The 14,691-nt window shown below is 42.9% G+C and overlaps 1 long non-coding RNA gene across 1 annotated transcript in view; it reads right to left on the bottom strand.

The window, feature by feature from the left end:
• Window positions 1–611: 611 nt before the first annotated feature.
• Window positions 612–14,691, bottom strand: part of LOC146768622 (uncharacterized) — a 95,892-nt gene continuing 81,812 nt past the window's right edge. Inside the window, exon 4 of the long non-coding RNA XR_014952850.1 lies at window positions 612–14,689. This is a non-coding gene — a long non-coding RNA (uncharacterized LOC146768622). The remainder of the gene's footprint in view (window positions 14,690–14,691) is intronic.

Below are 14,691 nucleotides of genomic sequence, written 5' to 3'. Positions count from 1 at the left end.
GGGGGTGAAACTCTTCTCCCAAGTAACCAGCAATAAGACTAGAGGAAGTGGCCTCAAGTTGCATGAGGGGAGTTTTAGATTGGATATTAGGAAAAATCTCCTCACCGAAAGGGTTGTCAAGTATTGGAACAGGCTTGCCAGGGAAGTGTTTGAGTCTCCACCTGTGGAGGTATTTAAAATATGTGTAGATATGATGTTTAGGGACTTGATTTAGTGTTGTACTTGGCAGTGTGAGGTTAATGGTTGGTCTTGATGATCCTAAAATCTTTTCCAGCCTAAACAATTCTATGATTCTAACCAGTGTCAATCTGCAGAGATGCTCCTGGGCTCAGGACATTTTCTGACAGAAAATGTCCTGAGAGAGAGCAAAAGCAGCTACATAGCAAGTTTTTCTTCAGCAAGGAGCCTGACACAGCTCCTGGCTTTGTCAAGTCGGAGCTCCAAGTTCGTGACCATTTTTTCTTCTTACAGAGGGAAGAGGAGTAAAGACATTATTACTGTCTTACTGACATCTGCCCCCAGGTTTAGGAATAAATCAGTAATTGTAACCAAAGCTACAAGCAAAAAGCTGGTGACAGCTGGGAAGATTTTGTAATTGACATAGCAAAATCTCTGTGGGGTCTCCCCACTGAGATTCTCTTTCACTCTTGCAGGTTCTTCCACCTGGTGGGAAGCAAAGCAGAAGAGCATGGCAGAGGAGCTGAACATGACTACAGACAAATGTGTACAGATGCTGTATTTGCCTTGGGCTGACACAACCTTTGCTGCAGTTCAGCTCACCACTTTCCCTTCCTTTTTCTCATGCTGTATCCCCATACTGTAAGGTGATGCATCGCCACATCACCACATACTTATTAAAGCCTCTCATGACAGTCACTCAGAGCCAGTGATTTCCCGCAGATACTTTAATCACATGCCAAAGAAAGGGGAGCAGGAAACCAGCAACTGGAAACAGCTGATGCAGAAGGGGATGTGACAATTAGGCAGCCTGATGACAGAGGCCAAGCAGGAGCACACATGCAGGGAAGAGAGGATTGCATGACAGAAACATTGCTTATGACCACTGGACCACAGGGTTAAACTCTCTTGCTGTTACCATGATGTGATGCCTCAGAGAATAGGGCATTAGTCCATGTCAGTCATTCAGATACCAGGGAAGAAGAACCTCCCTGAACAAAGCAAAAAGGGTGGCAAAGGAGCAGCTGGTATATATTAAGTGGCCTTCCCTTTAATTATCTCACCAATAACAAAACCGATAACTCTCCAAAGGGTAAGACTGAGGTGTGATGGTAGAGATAGTGAGATATGAGCCCTCAAGTTTACTGTAGTGTGTGAGATCCTTAGCTGGAAGAGAGAATGGAGAGAAAAGGGAGAGAGTGGGACAGATCTTTGATCCCAGCTTTGTCACAGCCTGTGGTGCAAAGCAGGCAAAAAACTGACTGAAAGAATTGCACTGAGGCAGAGTGTAGCAGTGTTCCTCAGCAATTCAGTCTTTATAAAAAAAAAAAAATCAAACCAGGCATAGCTCATGGCTTTTCCTTTATAATCAACTAAAAAACAGACTAAAAATTTGTATGTGCCTTTATTTTCCCATCTTGTTTATATAAATTAAATAGCATTTTCTTTCTCCTTCTCCTTTTTCTCATTTTTTGCAATGAGGAATGTAGGTGTGTTTTCTTTCAGTGTGTACTTTCACAATATTTTGTAGAAAACATTTAATGTCTCCCCAAGCACCTGTCATCTTTGATAGCAAGTTCATAAGCACTGACATGAAACACCCAACTTTGTCTCTTACTTCTCTTGCAATTTAGAAACACAAGAGGGGAAAGCACACCTAAATCTTGGCCACTATAGCAGTGTCCAAGGGAAATATGGCTGTGGCACAGGTAGCATGAACCCTAAACTCCTTTTAATAACATTACCTTTGGATCCATTGTAATCTTTTTTCAGGGTGATGTTAGCTGGATAAAATGTTATCTCATGTCACCTTGCCCTCACACTCTTCTGAGACAAATATTTACTTGCTTCATCTGAAGGTCTGGTTCATTAAAATTAATAATTTATCAAAATACATAATGGCACTGACCACATTTATGTGTAATTAAGTAATTTTCCTTGTACAAAATTGCTGCAAGTGCACCAAAGTTACATCCATATTAATGGGACACTAACACAAAGATTGTGGAAAGCAATACCTGGCTCTACAGTCAGGTATCATTTTCACTATATCACAGTTGGTTTTGAGACTCTCTACTTGGAAAGACACATGCATTATGAGAAATGTCTCCATTCTCATCACAAGTGAAACACATAGAAGTTCTGCTACTTCTGAGAAAAAAACACAGCTAACGCTAAGGGCTGCAGCAGCACTGACAAACCCTTTCCACACCGCACATAAATTTTGATTCTGAGGACTGCTTTCTTCTCTGACAACTCTTTTTTCTCCTCTGTGCATTATACTGGTGGGAGTTGAATGTGGCTCATTGGCTCGTGTAACAGCATCAGAGGTTTGTGTCCAAACCCCTGTGGCGTCACAGTTTGCCAGATGTCTGCAGTGGAGCAGACTAAACTCACCAGCTGTGCCTGGCATAGGAGGGGTGGCAAAGGGTAGACAGTAAATGGAATGCTGTAGAAAAAACACAGAGCAAAGGCTGCTGGCTGAAGGGACCAGGAGGTGGGAATTAATTGTGTGGGTTTTACCCATGATGAGCAAGATCTTCCAAATCTGTCATATCAGCTTCTATCCACTGTATAAACCAAAAATTCTACCCAGGGCTCTACCAAGGCCCTCTTTCCATTTGTACATGTATAGTGCCTCAGCTGGAGTCAAAATAACTCATTTTTTCTGTGTTCATCCTAGTACCACTGCATTGTTGCTGTGGTGATCTACAACTGTGACAGCCACAAGTGATGGATGGAGCAACAGGAAATCCGTGGGAAATCAAAAGGCCGAGGTTTGCATCAGGGCACCTCAGCCACGTGCATCAGCTAGCAAGGAGAAAAAGGGAGTGAAGAGGACATGAATGATCCTGAATGAGCAGACTAAAATGGAAGGGGAAAGTGAAAGAAGAAAGCGGAGACATTGACTTTATGGTGAGGCAGGGAGTAGTGACTTGGTAGACAATTTTTTTTACTGCAGACTTCCCAAACAGCTCTAGCCAAGTCATCCCACTGGTTTATCTCTGTAAAAAGTTTCTGAGAGAGGAATAGTCACAAAATATCATGAGCCATGGTGAATATAAAACAGAATGGCAACCACCTTCTAAGTGATACAAACCAGGCTGAACAACAACCAGAAAAAAAAGTTTTTATCTGAACATTCTCAACAAAGTCACAATTCATGGAGGAAAGCAAACAGAAACAGACAGTGAGAGAGTTGAATCAATTTCTGCTTGTGTCCATGATGGATCTATACCCAATATATGCCATTACTATACTTTCAGGAAGCTGTTTTACCTTATTTGCTGGCATCAGCACTGCAGGGCTTATCCCAAGTTGACAAACGTGGTGTTATCTCATGTTCCTCAGCATCAGGGAGGGACAACATCTTTCTGCTGAAATTGTGTTTTCCTTTGCCTGCTGTCATTCTCCTCCCACCAGGTGTTCTCTGTGATTCATTGCTTTGCACCCTAAGTTCCACTGATGTGGTTGAAAGAACAGACTTTAATTTAGGTAAAGTGGAGAAGACCTCTTGGATATCAATGCTGCCAAACTGATTTGTGATTAGGCAAATATAGCCCTGGAAGCCTCTCAGTCACTGAGTGCTATCACAGGAAGCCACAGAACAAAATGTCTTTCATTTGAGTGAAATCTTTTTAAAGCATCTGGCCTCTTTCCATGGCTAGAAGCTGTCTTTTAATTTCTAGAGTAAATTCCTTTATGGACAGTTTAGACTCAATTGTACTTGGGATGTCCTTCAGCTGTAATATCTGATTTTTACACTCCAATCGATTTATAGAGAGGAAATCTAGCCACTGCCATCCTTCACTTTTCTGGCTGTAAAAGCCGGTCTCCCTTAGTCTCTCTACATAGGCTATGAGCCTCCCTGGCCCTGGTCACATGTGCTCACTCTTCTCTTCACCTGCTCCCATTGAAACTCATCTTTCTAGGAAGTGGGCAACAAGAATTGTACTCCATTTTTCAGATGAGATCTCTCCTGAGTCCTGCCTACCAATAATCACTCTTCCTTCTCTTTCTGGATATACTGTAGGGTATTATTTGTCTTTACACACTTGCAACATTTTGGAGCTCACAGTCGCTGTGCAATGACAGTGTAGTGTATTATTAAGAGCAAGTTTTTGTCATTCTCTGGCATTTCCAGGTATTGACCCACAATAGTGTTGTGTTACACATGCTGATACATTTCTGCATATTAAAGCTAAGGCACTAGGAAAGTCAACTACTGAATTCCACTCTTCCAAACTCTGCCTTCCCTTTCTGTACTACCTGACTTTGTCTCCTCATCAGCCAGCTCTTCACCTACCTTCTAACTTTTTCATAACTTCTATTTTAGCTATTAATTACACTTAGAGCACTATGTCAAGTACCTTATTGTAGTCTGGACAGGTAAGATCTCTATCATTTCTCCAATCCAAAATAGTTGTTTTATCAAAGAGAAATATCAAGTTATTCTGGTATGCTCTGCCTTTGACAAACTAATATTACATTGTTCCTCACTGTTCATTTGCCTCTGTGGTTTTTTTAAATTTTTCCCTCCTACAGATTGGTTCTAAAGCTGTAGGCACAGTGGTGGTCAGAAGAATGGGTCTGCATTTCCCTAGATTACACTATTTTCCTTTTCTATGAGATAACAGAAGCACTGCATCTGTTATTCTGCAGTCAGACAGTGCTACCACCAACTTGACAGATTAATTAAAAATCCACCTTGTAAGATTTGCCATTTCATATACTAGCTATCTCAATATTCTGAGATATTCTGGTCCCTGTGACTGGAGCTGATCAAGATGCTTACGTTCCTGTTTCATCTCAAATACAGTAATTTCCTTTTCTGTACACACAGTGTTTGATCCATATTCTCCTTTTTCAGAATTACTGAAAATTAGAGTTTTACTAACTTAATTTTTGTTGTCCTTAGGTCACACCTAGGATCCTCTCATTTTTTTCCCCAAGCATGCACAGGTCCTTTCCACATCATGTCACAAATTTGTTGTTTCTTTTACTTGCCTTTGCAAGATGTATCTTAGGCTGGCCTTAAATAATTCTTAATTAACTTTTACTGTTTTAACCCTCCTGCTCTACAGCACACAGCAACCCTTGCAGTGACCTGCTGCTTTCGTCTGGTGCAACCTGTGCTTTCTGAGCTACACCACTCTAAAGGGCCACTGACAGAATTGCTTTGGAGCCACCATAAAAGAGATGTCACAGGGTCTTGCCTGGGTTTAACATCAGCCATGTTCTAAACTATTAAGAATTAAATATATTCAACAACTGTGTGAAGATACGCCCTAAATCCTTCATTGAGATTCAAATGAAAGCATTTCTGCCAACAGCCCTGTTGCTCTGGGTCAGGAAGAAAGAAGCATTTTTCTTTCCTTGCCTATTTTACACATACACTTATTTTGTAGATTGTGTCTTTTGTATTTTTAGAAGTGAATGTTGCTAAGGCAACCAAATTAGCTGAACATTTATTGTAAGAACAATACATGTTTAAATATTCAGGCAATTTTCCATTGTTCGGCAGAAATGGTGAGATCAGTTAGATTATCCAGAGCAGATGAGTGGAGTTTAGGTTGGCCTTCTCTTACATGTAAAAGCCTTCAGTGTGCTGACAGCCATCCAACAGCTCTGTCCAAGCAGGAGAAATACACAGCAGACACATAGACACCTTCATAAATGGGGGAAATGTTTTCATTTATTTCCTTCTATTACACTCTCCACAATAAATTAAAGCATGTGGTATTTCCAGGTAGAGGAGTTACACTCAGCCCTGTATTGATACTGACACACAGCCTGCTCCTGCTCTGAAAGCACAGCATCAGATAACAACCGTATCTTACAGATCAGAAAGGACAAAGAAAAGATCTATCCACTTTATCACATCCTCCCCTCTTGCCAAATCCATGACTTTCGAGCACATTTCAAACATCTGGAAAAGATTAACATGGCAATATTGCAGCTGCTTGCTGATATGCCCAAAACTGGGCTGGTGATGGCATCCTGCATGTGACTCCCACCTGTACACAGCTCACCAGCCTTGCTGTCTGGCTGACTTTGCACCAGAGCAGATTCCAAAGGGGCTGGCACAGCCCATCCCACTGGCTGATATGTGATGGCAGGAACTCCCACATTGTAAGTGATGTTGAACAAAGTGCAGTGCTCATGCCCTGCCAGAAAACCACGCACTGAGACTGAGATACTTTGCAGTTGGCTTCTGACATGAATATTTTCTAGGGTGATCTTAATTAAGTGTGCTTAGTTTCACTTTTCCCTCTGGCATTGTGAGATGGCTAAAATGATAAAAACCTGAAGAAAATATGATTCTGGCTTTAAAATGTTTTTCAAAGACATGCCAAATACTATTATAATGCTGAAAACACCGAGGTGGGGGCGGGGGAAAGAGAACAAATAAAAGAGATTGAAAGTGTGAGAAGCAGTCAGCATGAGACACTGCAAAAGGCATAGAGGTACAAAACCCATGGCATAGTCAAGAAAGGGAATGATCCAGAAGCAGGGAGCATCCTGATACTAGAGGATGGAAAGCGCAGAGAGTCACAGTGGGAAGTTAAGTCAGGAATGCAGGACTGAAGTTGTCAGTGACAGCAGAGATGCTGCACAGTGGAGCAAGCACTCCTCCACTGAGTGACACACAGCACATGCCAGACTGATGAGTGTTACTACGAGATGGAGCTACTGATCCTTTCCAATATCTAGCTCTGGAAATGTGCTACTCCCTTTCCCTTCTAAATATCTTTCCAGGAGACAGGAGCAATAGAGAATTAACACTGGATTGCAAATCATCCCTCTGAAAAGAGAACTTAAGAAACTACTTGTTTTACATAATTTGGTAGTTTCTGTATACATATTTATGCCCTTCTCTTCCTCTTTTTAAAAGTGAAGCACATCACCTAGAGCATTCATGTAGGTTGGCCTAATAACTAATCAGTGCAAAGAGGGTTATGCTGTTCAAAAAACTATGGGAAAGTTGTCTGGTTAATCAAGGCCAGATCCAAGCATACCAAACAGTAAAAGAGCTGTCCTGGGACTGCCAAAGATACTAGGTTGAAATGGCAGTGTTAGTTTTCAGGAAACTAGCTGGTTCTTGGAATGGTGGACAGCTAGGGAAAGTCTGAATAACTAGAAAAGGCCATGAATCCTGGGCTAGCTTGGAATCCATGGGCACTATCAAAGAACCATATAAGTCATAGAACTCCTAGCCTAAGACAAGCTAGTCTTTTTGGCTGTTTTCCAGCCACATCATTTTTCCTGAAAGACAAGGAAAAAAAGACAAAAAATACAAGAAGACAAGATTAGATGTGGCCTGGGATTGATACATAAACTGCACCAAGGGAAATTTAGGTCAGATGTTAGGAAAAAGCTTTTTACTGAAAGAGTAATAAAGTAGTGGAATCATCTGCCCAGGAGTTGGTGGAGTCACCATCCCTGGAGGTGTTTAAAACAACACTGTATGTGACACTTGGTGCCATGGTTTAGTTGAGGTGTTAGGGCATGGGTTGGAGTCGATGATCTTGAAGGTCTCTTCCAACCTTGTGATTCTGTGATATCACATCATGTGCAAATAAACTGCCAAAAGCATAGTTTGGGATGACTTCCTTTGTGTTTCTCCTCTACAGCCCTTACTCTTCCTGCAGACTGGACTGCCTACCTGACTATCTCCTCAAGCCCAGGACCTGGCCAGAATGGAGGACCTGTAAGAAGATCAAAGTCCAAACCAGGGCTCATGGCTGAGCAAGCTCTTTAGTCAGGGACAAGGGTCTAGCAGATGCTTAGGACTTGGTAAATGAAAAGACGGAACTTTTGGCAGAATGGCAGAAAAGGGGTCTAGGAATGGGCAGATTGCTGCACCCTAGCCTCACAGTTAGAGAGGTTGATGAGAGTCATGATCCTTCACACTGCAATACATCTGACTGCAAAAAAAAAAGGTGATATTTTCAACTTTTGCCCATGGTCTACTGAAACTTTGGTGCAATAAGGGCATGGAGCACCTGAGCTTAACATTCTCCTGGGGCAGCCAGTTGTAGGGAGTGATGGAGGAGGAAAAAGAAGTGGAAATTGCAGCCTGAAGTGCACTGGGAAAGGATACCAAAAGGACAAGAAGCAGAGGGGAAATACAAGGTGTACTTGCTCTCAGTGCAACCTATTCTTGGAGGATCAGCAAACAACAGATTCTTTGTTTCATTGCTACTGATTCGTTAAATGTCAGTGTCTTTGCCCCTGCCAGGTGTTACCTATAAATAATTCTGTCACCCAACTACATCATGTGCCAAAAAAGGAAAGACTGAGATGAACAGGACCAAGACCCAGAAGGGATCACTTTAATTTAAGAAAGAGCACCTACTATGTAAATAATCAACTACTTGCTCACCACAGACACCCTCAGGAGAAAGAAAGGGGGAGGTCCCACAGCAGTACACAGTTGGACCAGAGCCAACACAAGAGTGCACCCACAGTACCAGCTGTGCCAGACATCTGCAGTGAGTCTTCCTGGGGCAAGAGCAAGAAGCCCAGGGATGATGCTGCACAGTTCATTGCACGCTTCCCAGGACCTGGCCTAAGCCAGGATTAGTTTCAAGACCTGGCACTATCAGTGATATTACTCATATAATTTTGAGAAAATCACTTGCCCTCCATCTGTCTCAGTTTCTTCACCTGTGAAACAGAACCTGAGAGTGGCTTTGCAATGCGTGACTACTTTTCTGGCTCTGGCTTCTCTGCCTGCTCTACAGCTGTGGCATGGCAGTCTGCAGGTGGGTCTGCTTTCTGTAGCCTTAAGGGAAGCAGCTTTTGATGTAAGAGACTGTGGCTGTATGAATATATGAGCAGAGCAGTCAGTGCTGCTGTTATTGTTACAGACAGCAGTAGTGGCTGATACAGCTTCTCTGAAAATGTGATTATGTCCCAGAGAAGGCAGCTGGTGCAGATATGGAAGCAATGCACACCTACCACTTTCAAATCCTATTTGTATTCATAAATGTGAACTCACTGCGAGGTGTTTTACTCCTACCTTTCATTAGCCAGGTAAAATACCCTCTCTAAACATCCCATAAAAATATCTGAATAGCTCTTTTATGATGACTCCCCAGTGTAGGCACCCCCTGACCAGACTGTGTGAGTGCTCCACCTAACCTGGAAGAATAACCTCTGTCACAAACAGCAGAAGAGATATTTTACATAAAGGAGCAACCAGAAATTGCATTGAGGATAGCTACTGCTCTGCACAGAACAGTGAGCCTCTCATATGATTTTTATTATCAGTTTTCTGAGGACTGCTGCTTTATATTCAGTTGATATAAGAAACACAGCTGTGGTCTTAGGGGGTTGTATGGATGAGATTACTTGCTCTTTTTTTACACACTTGGCCTCCCAGCTACTGTTCTTATTAAGCATTTAGGGAACAGGGGGGAGGGGACCAGGAGAAAAGGGGATAAAACAGCAAAGATGGAAGCAGATGCTCATGTTAGTCTCATGAAGAAGCTGATCAGATTTTCTTTCTACACTGTAACTTGAATTTTGCCATGCAAAAGGAAGAAATTTAAAATAAAATTGTGACCCTCTTGTTCTCACCAACAGAGCAATCTATCTGCAACTCACATTTTAAAAAACGTTGCTTATGCAAACATGAATGATAAGGTTTTCAAGAGTAAGGGAAAGGGAGGTTTGGATTTTACTCCAAATTTCACTTGTTCCTCACTACTCGGACATGCTCCTGATTTCAGTGCCATGAGTAAGAGGTGTTACATAACTATGCAAAATGCCAGAGATGTGGGGGCATGAATCCTGTCGGGGCTCAGGTATTAGACTATGACTCTGAAAATATTGCCATGATTTCCATAGCAAATCCACTGAGTCATGGAAATGTTAGGGATTATTCACACTTTGGGAGGAGCCAAGAAAATGCAGATCTGGAAGGAGAGGTTTTGTGTGATCCAGCTTCTGCTTAAGGCAAGAAGGGAACACTTTCTGATCTATCTGCAAATAGCCTAGGTGTCCTTTCAACTAATTGCACACCATGAACAAAAGTTTTTATAGACCCTGCCCCCACTATCCTAAGCACTTGTGTACAAGGATGCCTTTAGTATATTCAACCAGCTTGGCACTCCTGCAGCTCTTTTGTACTACACAAATGCAGAGAATTGGCAGCATATTCATCCTTTACATTGGCCAAGCAGACTGGAACCTCTTGACAGCAGGCCCAGGGCTGAGGACACTGAGAGACGAGAGGAGGATCTGCATGAGTGAGGGGATCTCCACACAGGCTTGAACAAGCAGCTGCTTGCTTTGATTTCAGAGTGATGATAATCTTCCAAATGGCATCTTAGAGCTCAGCTGCTGCAACACTGTTTTTGGAATCAAATTACTAGAAAGGTCAAAATTGTTAACATGTGCTTTAGGAAGAGGGAAAATACCAGGCAAAACCTGTAAGCTTCCACTGCTGAAAAATATCCCCTGGACTAGCAGATGCTAGTATTTTCTTCCTTTCACTGTAGGCAGAAGGCTGTCCTCTCACCAAGGGAACAGAGAAGGAGGTCATTCTGCTTGGAGTTCTTTCAAAAATGTGCAAGGAGGCGGAGACCCTTGTGACTTTTTCATAATTTAAAAGGCATAAAACAGTGTTAGAGGGAGTGAATGAATAGATTATGTTCCTCTTATTTGACATGCCCCTAACCTGTGCACTCCCTGTAGGGCCTCTTTGGCACTGTTGAGCATGGTTGTTCTAGTGTTAAAAATGTATATACTTATTATTGATCCTACATCCAGCAGGAGAAAACTACTGTGGAGTTGGTGCTACAGCCAAAGGACAAGACCTAAGAAGAGAATTTAACTCATGCCTCCATTACACGTGTTGGGCATAAGCATAATAATGACTACACTACAGTTCTTCTTCAACAAGAAGTATTAAAAAATAAGAGGAAAAAAAAGCAAACAAAGGCCTCCACAATGTTTGAGCTACAGCTTTGTCTTTCTTGTTTACCGGACACTTCTGTGAGGCCATCTGAAGACACCTGATGCCTCAGCATTGCAGTAATCATCAAGGTAGCTGTGAGACCTGGGCAATGTATTTTCCTTTTGAAAGCATTCAATGAAAAGTTAAAAACATCTGTTGAGGAACAGCATAGAGTTCCTAATGGAGGTTTATTTTGGATGCATAATGGACACTTTGCCTCTTTGAGCTGGGCCTCACTGATTAAAAAACCCAATCTTATATTCTCCAGAATATGGCTAAGGCAACACTGAACACAAGGAAGAGACTGTGCTCAGCCTGTGTTCTCTGCCCCAAATTTTGAAGTTTATCAAGACAAACAGTGTACACACAGGCCTCTCTCCCACTGATGCATTCAACCATCTCTTCCCATGCAAGTTAACTACCTCTACATTCCATACCCCAGTGGTGCTTTAATATCTATCCCAGATACATAATAGGATTCACCTTGATATGACAGTGTTAGAGTCTCTAAAGTAATTTGGCCCATGAAAAATCATTTTTCTAATCCCTGAGAATGTCATGTGTATTAGCTGCAGCCTTTCTGGTGTGAATTCTCCAGAGTGGATTCAATTTCACACAAGTCCTAGCAAGACAGACCATCCTAGGCTAGGAATTCATACCCTTCACAGCCTTTAATCTTCAGAGAGACAAGCAACCACTGGTCTCTCTATAGCACTCACCTTTAAATCTATATGTAATTTTTCCTTCCTAGAGCAGAGAGGTTCGATCTGGGAATTTGGAGGTCAAACGCTTTAAACTGTCTTGCCCTATCTCCCTTTCATATTTGAACATGTTTATGTACAGCACTACTTGTTCACATAAAGTCTTCACCTTCACCTGCATTATTAAGTTAAGCTTTTCCATAGCATTATTCCTCATCCATTTCCCTTTGACCCACAAAATCCTGTCACCTGAGTTTAATGATCCATTGAACTTGGCTTAGGTTCAGGTTGTTAGCCATTGTGCTCAGAACTGTTAGTCTTCCAGCGCTTTCCCATAACTTCCCTTGAGCTGCATATTCCTGGCCAGCTACCTGCTAATGAATTCTACACTAGAACTGACTCCTCACCCAGAGAGTACATAGAAGGCTTAAATCCACCTCAGTGCAGCCTGACAGTCAGGAGGTATTTGCAGTATTTCCATGGCGACAAGCAGACCAGGCTCTCTGGGGTGCTGCAGGGCTGGGAGCTGGGAGGTGCTCACAGGAGCCCTCCAGCCTCCCCTGAGCCAGCACCGAAGGACGTGCTCCAGTACAGCTGTGCACATGCATTGCTGTGGCCTAGCTGAATCTGGCCCAAGGTCATGAACAGCAAAAAGGTATCTCTCATGGCTTTTACTGTTCTGAGAGTTCACCTTTGCTGTATGCTTTGCATGCCCCTTGTTTCAGTTGCAACATGATTATTCTTATTGCAGACCACTGTTTCACAGTCTTTTTTTTTTTTTTTTTTAATTCCTGCTTTGCATTGCAGCATTGGTTAAAATACTGCGACTGCAATAAAGTATTTTGGTTAACAGCTGAATAAATGCTTGAAGACATGAATAATTATCCTAATTTATTCTATTAACCCCACACACAAAATTTAAAGACTAGCAAGCATCCCCACTGGAGAAAATATTTCAGAAACAGAAAGCACTAGGGAAGATGTTGCTCTGTGCTCAAGAAAGACAATTCAGGAAGGTTGTATAGAGATCATATTTAGTTTGCTTTTAATGTTTTGAAAGGGGAGAATTTTTAAACTTTCAGAAATGGGTATCTGCCTCAGGACAGTGCCTCCTTGACTCCACTTCCTCCAATGAAGAACTGTCATTCTTTAGACCTGCACAGTTGTTTGGACCAGATTGAAATAGCTGCAGTCATGATCTTGCTCTCACATTTCCCCATTACCACCAATTTCTTAGTACTTTTGGGGGCAGTGGAAGGATTGTGTCCACCTGATGATGAGGCCAGGACTTTGTGCAGATATGGTGAAAAATACAAATCCTCTGCTCCTCTTTTCTCTCTGGGGACTTTGGCATCCAGCAAGTCCATGCAGAATTTCCTCAAGGAATGGAAAGGGCTCAGAAATGAAAGAGCTGGCTTCAGGCCAACACTTGGTCCTTCAGGGAAACTCCTGAGATGCCCTATATGTGAAATGAATTGCAGACCTCTGCCTCTGAGGGAATTAGAGTTAATAGCTTAATGTTCTCAACAAGAAGGGAAAAAAAAAAAAAAAAGGAGCCATGCAGGCATTTTGAACCTTCTTGCTGCTAGGCTGTGCATTTCCTTCTTAAGGCAGTTTCAGGAGAGATGGTTGTTAGGGAAAGGGAGTAGGATCCCATTCTGTATGCAGATTTCAGTCCTGAATTGAATGTCTTACGGTCTCATGATGCCAGGGCAACAGCAGCAGTATCTGGCCAGTCCTTTTGCAGTGATCATCAGATGACCTTGAGATTTACCCAACCAGGGCAGTACAGTTTCTATAAATATTACATTTTCCAGGATCGTATTCTCAGGCTGTACCAGAGACAATCCCAGTGAAGAATTAATTCAGTTGGGCATGCCTTTCATTCCTTCTTATCCCTTCCCTCTCCCCCAGCACTGGCCCTCCCTTACTCTGGGTTGTAAAAGAAGCCTCCAAGATTTATCTTTTAGCATGGACCTTCTGAGCTATCTAATGATGAAGACAGGAAGAGGCTGCTACCAGACAGTGGAAAAAAGCCCCTTTTGCTAGCAGGGAAATGTGTGAGTAATATACACACTGTTGGACGGTGGCCAAATCACTCTAGTAATGGCTGTTAGCTCCCTCATGAAGAAAATGATCAAATGAGAAAGAGGAGCTGCAGCCGGGTGTCAGAAATGCTGAGTCGCAGCGGGAGAGTGCCACATCCCATGGAAATTTACCCAGGAGCCAGTGACCTTCACACGCTGGGGACAAGGACCTAGGGCTTGTAGGAAAATCCTACCATCACTCACGCACTGTTGTGCTGCCTCCACGTCACCACCCAGGCACAGCACAGCCTGGAAAAGCAGACCAGGAGAGTAGCTCCAAGGCAGAGTGGGTTGCCAGGACAGGCTCCATGGCATGAAACAGGGCACTGCTCTCCATAGTGTGCAAGGATGTCTGGCCCCACAGCACTGCCTAGTCCTCGGGGATTACTTGCCTCAGGTAAATAATTGCTGCTCATCTGGCTCCTCCACTGCTGCTTTGGATGCATGGATTTGAAGTGAGACAGCTGGGTCCAGCTGACCTGTACCTGGGACTGCCACAACAGGAGACAGCAGGCAGCAGAAGTGACTCCACCACTCCCTGCTTTTAGGGCTGTGCCTTGGGTCAAGGTAGAGCTTCACCACTGCATGCACTGTAGCAATTTTCACATGATTTCAGGCCCATATTGGAAGCAGAATGCAGGAATACTTTGGCTTCATCCTTGTCGGAGGATCTCAGGTTTGGGATATCACCAGAACATCTCATCCTCTCTCCCACATGCTGGGGCATAATCAATGGTTTTCCTGCAAGTTCTCAGCCTCT

Source organism: Lonchura striata, chromosome 1 (genome assembly GCF_050655825.1).
Source record: "Lonchura striata isolate lonStrDom1 chromosome 1, ASM5065582v1, whole genome shotgun sequence".
NCBI lineage: Eukaryota > Metazoa > Chordata > Aves > Passeriformes > Estrildidae > Lonchura > Lonchura striata.
This window is presented reverse-complemented; position numbering and strand designations above follow the sequence as displayed.